Source organism: Hippopotamus amphibius, chromosome 12 (genome assembly GCF_030028045.1).
Source record: "Hippopotamus amphibius kiboko isolate mHipAmp2 chromosome 12, mHipAmp2.hap2, whole genome shotgun sequence".
Taxonomy (NCBI): domain Eukaryota; kingdom Metazoa; phylum Chordata; class Mammalia; order Artiodactyla; family Hippopotamidae; genus Hippopotamus; species Hippopotamus amphibius.
In genome coordinates, this window is record NC_080197.1 from 49,244,145 (window position 1) to 49,252,508 (window position 8,364).

Here is an 8,364-nt window from a genome sequence, read left to right on the forward strand (position 1 = left end):
GCTGTTCATTAGATGCATTTCACATTTTCAACTAAAAAAAAGAGGGGTTTCTGACTTCCTGTTTACATTCCACCAAACCAAATCTTGTTTCCCTTTCCCCGCTAAGTCTGTGCCTGAGTCAGGAGGGTGAGTATGAACTGCTAAGCCTGGCAGGGCAGTGGGAGGCAGGATTCCTCACAGGCGTTCTCTACGTAGATGAGGTGTATGTGCCTCCCATAGACCTCACCGGTTTCCCTCCTACTTGCCGCCCACCTCTCTTTTCAGCCGTTCACCATCATATTACTTGAGTGCTATTTAGTATCAGGTATCTTGATGCCCCCCACCCATGGCCATAAATAGGAACTGAGAAAAGCCAACTTTCAAAAAGTTAAAAAAAAGTCATAACTGTCCATGTCAAGCCATCTCACCTGCCCCTGACCAACACCAAACTCTCCATGTGGCTGGAGAGTGCCGGGAAAGTCAGCTGCATGTGCTGGCCTGCAGTCTGCCCCTTTTGTGAATCACTGGCCAGCTGATGGCATTTTAGATACCAATGTAATCTAGTCCTTCAATTATTGATGTGGGAAAAAAAGCCCATCAAGTGCCCATGTAAAGTATCGTTTATGAATCTTTTTCTTGATATTAAGCTGCTAGTTACTATCCTCACTACCCCAAGCTAATGGCTATACTCAATTGGTGTTAGATTGAACATATTAGTTTCAAAATATTCTCTTGTTCCTTCTTCCAGGTTTGAGATATAATTGACATACAGAACTGTAGAAGTTTAAGGTGTACATCATAATGATTTGACTTACCTACACCATGAAATGATGACCACACTAAGTTTGGTGAATATAGATCATCTCATATAGATACAAAATAAAAGAAAAAGAAAGAAAATTGTTTCTCCTTGTGTCAAGAATTGCTAGGTTTTATCCTCTTAACAGCTTTCATATATAACACACAGCAGTGTTAATTGTATTAGTCATGTTGTACATTACATCCCCAGTACTTATTTATCTTATAACTGGAAGTTTGTACCTTTTGGTTGCGTTCATTCAGTTCCCACCCAGTCACCCTCCACCTCTAGTAACCACAAATCTGATCTCTTTTACTTTAAATTTGCTTGTTTGCTTTTTGAAGTGTAATTGACTTACAACACTATGTTAACTTTCAGGTGCACAACACAATGTTTTGTATTTCTATACATTACAAAATGATCAGCATGATAAGTTTAGTTACCATCTGTCACCATACAAAGATATTACATTATCGTTCAGTATATTCTCCATGCTGTGCATTTCAGGCTCATGGCTCACTGATTTTGTAACTGGAAGTTAGTACTCTTAATTTCCCTCACCCATTTTCATGCATCCTCTTATCCACCACCTGTCTGGCAACCACCTGCATCTTCTCTGTATCTATGACTCTGGACTCTGTTTCTATTTTGTTATGTTTGTTCATTTGTTTTGTTTTGTTTTTTTAGATTCCACATATACGTGAAATCATACAGTAGCTGTCTTTCTTTGTCTGATTTGTTTCACTTAGCATAATACCCTCTAGGTCCACCCAAGTCTCAATGGCATGACTCATTCTTTTTTCTGGTTGAGTGATATTCCATTTTGTGTATGTGTGTGTGTGTGTGTGTGTGTGTGTGTGTGTGTGTGTGTGTGTGTGTGTGTGCGTGCGAGCATGCATGTGTGTGTAACAGAGAGAGAGAGAGGGAGACATCTTTATTCATTCATTTATTGATGGACGCAGGTTGTTTCTATTTTTTGGCTATTGTGAATAACACTGTGATGAAAATAGGGGTGCATATATCTTTTTGAATTAGTGTTCTTGTTTTCTTCAGAAAAATACCCAGAAGTGGAATTACTGGATTGTTTAGTAGTTATATTTTTAGTTTTTTGAGGAAGTTCTATACAGTTTTCCACAGTAGCTGCACCAATTTACATTCCCAACAACAGAGCATGAGGGTAACATTTTCTCCACGTCCTCACCAACACTTGGTATTTGTTGTCTGTTTGATAATAGCCATTATAGTGGGTGTAAGATGATATCTCATTGTGGTTTTCATTTGCATTTCTCTGATGATTAGTGATGTTGAGCATCTTTTTGTGTGCCTGTTGGCAATCGACATGTCCTCTTTGGGGAAATGTCTACTCAGATCTTCTGCCCATTTTTTAATTGGGTTTGATTTTTTGCTGTTGAGTTGTATGAGTTTTTTGTATATTTTAAATATTAACCCCTTATCAGATATATCCTTTGCAAATATCTTCTCGCATTCAGTAGGTGGCCTTTTTGTTTTGTTGATAGTTTCCTTTGCTATGTAAAAGCTTTCAGTTTGATGCAGTCCCATTTGTTTATTTTTACTTTTGTTTCCCTTGCCTGAGGAGACATATGAAAAAAATTATTGCTAAGGCCATTGTCAAAGCATCACTGCTTATGTTTTCTTCTAAGAGTTTTATGGTTTCAGGTCTTACATTTAAGTCCTAAATCCATTTTGAGTTTATTTTTGTGTATGATGTGAGAAAGTAGCCCAGTTTGATTCTTTTACATGTAGCTGTCCAGTTTTCCCAACACCATTTATTGAAGAGGCTTTTTCCCAGTGTATATGTTTACCTTTTTGTCATAATCAATTTACCATGTAAATGTGGATTCATTTACAGTTTCTTTATTCTGTTCCATTGATCTATGTCTATTTTTGTGCCAGTACCATACTGTTTTGATTACTGTAGCTTTGTAGTATAGTTTGAAATCCAAGAGTATGATACCATCAACTTTGTTCTTCTTTCTCAAGATTATTTTGGCTATTTGGGGTCATTCGTATTTCCATACAAATTTTAGAATTATTTGTTCTAGTCCTGTGAAAAATGCCATTGGTATTTTGATAGGGATTGCCAAAATATTTTTGATGGAAGAGAAAGAACACCCCTTCAGATAAGAGTATTGGTCCTAGACTTCAGCCATCATGAAGCAGTAAAACTTAGACATGAGCGCCACCTGGAGGAGTCCTTGTGTACTGGGGGAGTGTTGGAGGTTGGCGGGATTAAGAGTGCACTGCAGTCTTTACTAGCTCTGTTCCATTACCAAGATTCCTAGTGGCTCTAATCCTCACTTTTCCATCTGTAAAATGAGGATAACAATTGCTGCACCAGATGGCTGCAGTAAATTTTAATGCAAAATGCATATAGGGCACTGCAATATGCCCAGCATCCAGCTAAATTCTCAATAAATTATGAGATGCAGGGACAGTGTTTGGCACAGCCAGCCTCTAGCCATGAACCCAAGCAGGAAACCTGTACTGAACAAATCCTTTTAAATGGGCAGAAGACCAAAATAAACATTTCTCCAAAGAAGACATACAGATGGCCAACAGGCACATGAAACAGTGCTCAACATCACTAATTATAAGAGAAATGCAAATCAAAACTGCAATGAGGTATTACCTCACACAGGTCTACGAATAATAAATGCTGGAGAGGGTATGGAGAAAAGGAACACCCTGCTACACTGTTGGTGGGATGTAAATTGATACAGCCACTATAGAGAACAGTTTTTAGTTTCTTTAAAAAAAAAAAAAAAACTAAAGATAGAACTACCATATGATCCAACAATCCCACTCCTGGGCATATATCCTGACAAAACTCTAATTCAAAAAGATACATGCACCTCATCTTCATTGCAGCACTATTTACAACAGCCAAGACATGGAAGTCCATCGACAGATGAAAGGATAAAGAAGATGTGGTAGATATATACACAATGGAATACTACTCAGCCATAAAAAGGAATGAAATAATGCCATTTGCAGCAACATGGATGGACCTAGAGATTATCGTACTACGTGAAGTAAGTCAGAGAGAGACAAACATCATATGATATCTCTTATAAGTGGAATCTTAAAAAAAAGATACAAATGAACTTATTTACAAAACTGAAATAGGCCTACATACATAGAAAACAAATTTATGGTTACCAAAGGGGAAGAGGAGGGGAAGGGGTAAACTAGGAATTTGGGATTAACATATACACACTCCTATATATAAAGTAGATGACCAGCAGGACCTACTGCACAGCACAGGGAACTATACTCAATATTTTATAATAACCTATAAGGGAAAATAATCTGAAAAAGAATAGATACATATATATGTATAACTGAATCAATGTGCTGAACACCTGAAACTAACACAACATTGTAAATCAACTATACTTCAACAAAAAAAATCCTTTTATCCAGTATCATTAATTTCTAGCTTCAGGTGCAAGAAGCATACTTTTCACCAAAAGGTGAAGGATTCCTACTACAGTATCTCTGGTCATCCTTTGAATTTATGTATCTACCTCAAAATTCATGTTTTCAACACATTATCATAAAAACATAGTTCATCATAAACCTTTAAGTGCAGAGTTTTCCAGGACGGGTGGGTGTATAACCAGAGGACAGTTTAAAGTTCTTGGGTGAAGCAGTGTTAAATGCTGCGTGCGTATGCTGCCATCTTGTGGTAATTTGAGGAACACGTCTCTGATGTACTCCGGCGCTGTTCGCTCACTTGGTGAGGTCTAACCTTTGTGATCATTACATACTGCATACTACATACATGTGCATCTTATATAAACACCCATAAATCCACTCACAAAAATTGTGTTCCACAAAGTGGGTCACTTTGCCCACGAAGTTATTCACAGCTTGTTCTAAATGTAGGAGAACAGATGACATGGCACATCTCTGCCAAAGTAGGAAAAACACATGCCTCCCTCCCCCCACCCCCATAGGCCTAGGAGGCTGCCCTATTGAATGTATGTTTCCTAAGTGCTTTGGACTAAAGTAGATCTGGGAACTCTAAGGCCTTAGAGATGCAGTTCAATATTTATCAGCTATAGACTGAACTATTCGGTTCTGCCAGCCTCTCATCACTGTTCTTTCCCAGCCTCTCAACAAGCCCCGTAACTCTGCCCCAATCATGTACTCATCCTCTGGAAATTCACAAACAGTCCAGGTCTCAACTTCTGCAGCACCTGCCTCAAAGTTCTCTGGACATTCATCCACTGAAGGGCATCTGGATTGTGCTATTGTGTTGGGGCTATTATGAATGAAGCGCACAGGTTTTTGTGTAAACGTTAAGTTCTTATTTCTTTTGGGTACCATAGCTTTGTAGTAAAGTCTGAAGTCAGGGAGCATGAATCTCCAGCTTTCTTCTTTTTTCTCAAGATTGCTTTGGCTATTCAGGGTCTTTTGTGGTTCCATATAGACTTTGGGTTTATTTACTTTAGTTCTGTGAAAAATGTCATGGGTATTTTGATAGGGGTTACATTAAACCTGTAGATTTCTTTGGGTAGTATGGTCATTTTAACAATATTAATTCTTCCAATCCATGAACACTGGATATATTTCCATTTTTTTTTTTGTATCATCTTCAACTTCCTTCATCAATGTTTTATAGTTTTCAGAGTATAGGTTTTTCACCTCCCTGGTTAAGTTTATTTCTAGGTATTTTATTCTTTTTGATGTGATTTTAAATGAAATTGTTTTCTTGCTTTCTCTTTCTGATAGTTCATTACTTGTGTATAGAAAAGCAAAAGATTTCTGTATATTAATCTTATATCCCGTGGCTTTACTGAATTCATTTATTAGTTCTAATAGTTTTTTGGTTTACAGACTTTAGGATTTTATACATATAGTTTCATGTTATCTGCAAATAGTGACAGTTTTACTTCTTCCCTTCCAATTTGGATGCCTTTTATTTCTTTTTCTTGTCTAATTGCTGGCGAGGAATTCCAACACTATGTTAAACAGAAGTGGCTAGAGTGAGTATCCTTGTCTTGTTCCTAACTTTGAAGGAAAAGCTTTCACCTCTTCACATTGAGTATGATGTCGGCTGTGGGCTTGTCATATATAATCTTCATTATGTTGAAATATATTCCCTCTATACCCACTTTGATGAGAGTTTTTATCATGAATGGATGTTGAATTTTTTAATGTTTTTTATGCATCTATTGAGATGATCATGTGATTTTATCCTTACTTTTATCAATGTTATGGATCACGTTGATTGATTTGCAGATATTGAACAGTTCTTGCATTCCTGGAATAAATGCTACTTGATCGTGGTATACAATCCTTTCAATATATTGTTGGATTTGGTTTGTTAGTATTTTGTTGAGGATTTTTGCATCTATATTCGTCAGAGATATTGGCCTGTAATCCACCCCCCTTTTTTTGTAGTGTCTTTGTCTGGTTTTTATATCAGGGTAATGGTGGCCTCATAGAATGAATTTGGGAGTGTTCCCTCCTCTTCAGGTTTTTTTTTTTTTTGGAATAGTTTGAGAAGGATAGGCATTATCTCTTCTTTGTTTGGTAGACTTTTCCTGTGAAGCCTTTCAGTCCAGGACTTTAGTTTGCTGGCAGTTTTGTTATTATTATTACTAATTCAATTTCACTACTGGTGATCAGTCTCTTCAGATTGTCTGTTTCTTTCAGTTCAGTCTGGGAAGAGTGTATGTTTCTAGAGATTTATCCATTTCTTCTAGATTGTCCAATTTGTTGGTATATAATTGTTTGTAATATTCTTTTGTGATTTTTTTCTTTCCCTATGATGTTGGTTGTAATTTCTCCTCTTTCATTTCTTATTTTATTTTGGTCCTCTCTCTCTTTTTTTCTTTTCTTTCTCTTCTTTTTTTTTCTCTTCTTTTCTTTCTCTTCTTTCCTTTCTTTCTTTCCTTTCTTTCTTTCTTTTTCTTTCTTTCTTTCTTCTTTCTCTCTTTCTTTCTTTCTTTCCCTTCCTTCCTTCCTTCCTTCCTTCCTTCCTTCCTTCCTTCCTTCCTTCCTTCCTTTCTTTCTTTCTTTCTTTCTTTCTTTCTTTCTTTCTTTCTTTCTTTCTTTCTTTCTTTCTTTCTTTCTTTCTTTCTTTTTCTTTCAATATAATGCTTCATGAATTTGCATGTCATCCTTATGCTGGAGCCACGCTAATCTCTGTATCATTCCAATTTTAGTATATGTGCTGCCAAAGTAAGCACTCTCTCTCTCTTTGTTTTTCTTAATTAGCCTGACTAAAATTGTTTATCTTTCCAGAAGACCAGCTCTTTGTTTCATTGATCTTTTCTTTCTTTCTTTTTTTTTTTTTTGTTCTCTATATTATTTATTTCCTCTCTGTTCTTTATTATTTCCTCCCTGCTCTTTATTATTTCCTCCCTTCTGCTGATTTTGGACTTTGTTCTTTTTTTTTTTTTTCCTCTAATTTCTTTAGGTGGTAGTTTAGGTCATTTATTTCAGATTTTACTCTTTTCTTGAGGTAGGCCTGTATCACTATAAACTTCCCTCTTAAAACTTTTTTTGCTGCATCCCATAGATTTTGGAGAGTTGTGCTTTTATTTTCATTTGTCTTGGGGTATTTTCTGATTTCCTCTTTGATTTCCTCATTGACCCATTGTTTTTTTTGTTTTTGGGGTTTTTTCAGTAGCATGTTGTTTAGTCTCCATGTGTTTATGTTTTCCTCATTTTTCTTCTTGTAATTGATTTCCAGTTGTGGTTCCCTTGTGGTTGGAACAACTGCTTGATATAAAGCTGCTTGATATAATTTCTATCCCCTTAAAGTTATTGACACTTATTTTGTAACCTAGCATGTGATCTATGCTGGAGAATGAGCCACATGCATTTGAAAAGAATGTGTATTCTGCTCTTTTCAATGGAATATTCTGTAGATATCTATTAAGTTCAACTGGTCTGATGTGTTATTTAAGACAGCTGTTTCCTTATTGATTTCTGTCTGGATGGTCTGTCCATTGATGTAAGTGGGGTGTTAAAGTCTCCTATTATTATTGTATTATTGTCAATTTCTCCCTTTACGTCTGTTAATATTTGCTTTATATATTTAGGTGCTCCTCTATTAGGTGCATATATGTTAATAAATGTTATATCCTCTTCTTGATTGATTTTTCAGTCATTATATAATGTCCTTCTTTGTCTTTTGTTGTGTTTTAAAGTCTACTTTGTCTGATATGAGTATTGCTACCTTAGCTTTCTTGTCATTTTCATTTTCATTTCTCTAATGATTAGTGATGTTGAGCATCTTTTTATGTGTCTGTTGGCCATGTGTATATCTTCTTTGGAAAAATGTCTATTCAGGTCTTTTGACCACTTTTAAATTGGGTTGTTTGTTTTTTGGATGTTGACTTGTATGAGCTGTTCATATATTTCTGAATATTAACTCTTTATTGGTCATATCATTAGCAAATAGTTTCTTCCATTTTGTAGGTCGTCTGTTTTGTCAGTGGTTTCCTTTGCAGTGCAAATGCTTTAAACTCTAATTAGGTCCCATTTGTTTATTTTTGCTTTTGTTTCCTTTGCTTTAGGAGACAGATCCAAAAATATATTGCTATTAG

The 8,364-nt window shown here is 36.0% G+C and overlaps 1 pseudogene; it reads right to left on the bottom strand.

Moving 5' to 3' along the window:
• Nucleotides 1–6,900: 6,900 nt before the first annotated feature.
• LOC130834282 (U6 spliceosomal RNA) lies at nt 6,901–6,999 on the bottom strand (annotated as a pseudogene).
• Nucleotides 7,000–8,364: the final 1,365 nt, after the last annotated feature.